This window comes from Trachymyrmex septentrionalis, unplaced genomic scaffold (assembly GCF_001594115.1).
Source record: "Trachymyrmex septentrionalis isolate Tsep2-gDNA-1 unplaced genomic scaffold, Tsep1.0 scaffold68, whole genome shotgun sequence".
NCBI lineage: Eukaryota > Metazoa > Arthropoda > Insecta > Hymenoptera > Formicidae > Trachymyrmex > Trachymyrmex septentrionalis.
This window is the reverse complement of record NW_017305862.1, coordinates 207,440-209,553: the sequence shown is the minus strand read 5'-3', so window position 1 is coordinate 209,553 and position 2,114 is coordinate 207,440. Positions and strand designations below refer to the sequence as shown.

General features: G+C 27.7%; 1 protein-coding gene across 1 annotated transcript in view; it reads left to right on the top strand.

Annotated features, from left to right (window-relative positions):
- The window catches only part of LOC108753275 (structural maintenance of chromosomes protein 1A), an 18,693-nt gene that overhangs the window by 6,801 nt on the left and 9,778 nt on the right, over positions 1–2,114 (top strand). The gene's annotated exons all lie outside the window — the stretch shown is intronic.

Below are 2,114 nucleotides of genomic sequence, written 5' to 3'. Positions count from 1 at the left end.
TTGTTCTATTAATTACAGTGCTTCAGTAACAGCTGTATTTGAGTTGGAAGATGGAACTGAAAAAAGCTTTATGCGTTCAGTACAAGGTTCTTCTTCTGAACACAGAATTAATAATAATGTAAGTTTTGCAGTTGAACTTTTATTTAGTTGCATTTAAGATCTTCAAAATCTTTTTGTTATAGGTTGTTACCAGTCAAGTTTATCTTAATGAGTTGGAGCACCTTGGTATTAATGTTAAAGCAAAGAATTTTTTGGTATTCCAAGGTGCTGTTGAATCTATAGCCATGAAAAATCCAAAGGAGCGCACTGCTCTGTTTGAGGAGATCAGTAATTCTGGTTCATTAAAAACAGAATATGAAAGGTAAGTTTCAAATGTCGCTATATGTAGTTGCACCTGAAATGTATTTGTAAATGATAAAAATAATATTGTAGACTAAAAACAGAAATGCTAAAAGCTGAAGAAGAAACTCAATTTTCATATCAAAAAAAGAAAGGAATTGCTGCCGAAAGAAAAGAAGCAAAATTAGAAAAAGAAGAGGCTGAAAAATATCAACGTCTCAAAGAAGAATATGTGCGTATATGCTTTGATTTTGCTGTAGTAGTTAAGGGAGCATAGAATTTTTTTGGCTTCATAAAGTATTTTTCATGTTTCTTTTTTCTAGAAAAGATATAAACTACAAGGATTGAATTTTTTTTGTAAATGGAAGTACATATTTTTAACTACTAATCACAATTTTTTATTTTATGTTTCACTGAAAAGAATCCCCTTAATTAATATCATATATGTCAAATAAAAAATTAGAATTATAAAATGGGATTAACTGATCAAAATTAAAAAAAATACCCCAACAATACAGACAAAACTTCTCAAAATGTTTTAAGACTTTTTTAGATGTTGACTTGTGTTTATCTGGATATTGTCAAAACTTGAGCCAAAAATATCTCGATTTTGTGCTAAAGCTATTCTATTTTACAGTATATAAAATATGGTATATACCACATTAAGTTATTTAAAAGATTTTAAAATGTGATTCCTCACACGAAATCAAGATAAACATCCATTACACTTAATGCAATGGCTTAGATTAAATAATAAACGGTATTTAAGTTGAAAGAAATTTTATTTTTTAAAACCACTCTGGAGCACCCCTGAGAAAGGCGGAAGCGATGCACTTGTATACAGGGTCACTTTAACAAATTCAATCGGCCGATTAATCGATTGAAATTGATTAATCGCATGTGTCATTTCGACGGCAGATGCAATTGGCTAATTCCAATGGATTAATCGATCGACTTTCCCTTTCCATCAAGATGTAGATTAACTTTAATCTCAACTTACTCTTCATTTTTTTCTTATTCTTAAAACTAGAAAAAAATGAAGAGTTAGTTCAACCGAGATTAAAGTTTAATTGGTAGAAATGGATATTAGTTTGTTAAAGTGATCCACAGTTCAATTGCACACATCATTCACATTGACTTGTTCCTAGTAATTTTTCACTGATTTACAATAAGATTATATTATTTTAAATTAGCTAATTAGTGATGTGAGTAATTGACATACACCCAGGAAAGGCAATTTCTTTAATCTCCTTAAAAAAGTAGCCCTTTGAAATAATCGAACACATATTTTACAGTTTTTTATAATTTTCAAAATTATTTTCAAAAATATAGGAATAGACTTTATAGACACTCTATATAAATATGAAAAATGACTTACGGCACTTTAATTTTTTTATTATGTCTTATTTCTGTAGAATTTTCAGACATTTTTCTTTTTTTTTTCTCTTTATGTAACATTTTTGTTGGAACAGCATCCTTTTTTAATCTTCGTATTTGTCTGGGCAATGTAGTTTTTAAATATGGTTTTGTCCATTCCATTGTAAAACAGTTTTCATCGAAATGAATACTGCATATTCTCGCTAAAATTATATCAGAATATACTTGTAAATATATTTCTATATGTTTCTATTTGTGATGCTCTATTTGAATTATTAATGACTCTAATTTTTTATGTTCTCTTTTATTTTTAGGTATATAGGTAAACTATTGTGACAAAGGTAATTATTTTTTATATTTTCTTTAAATATATACATATACATATATATATATATATA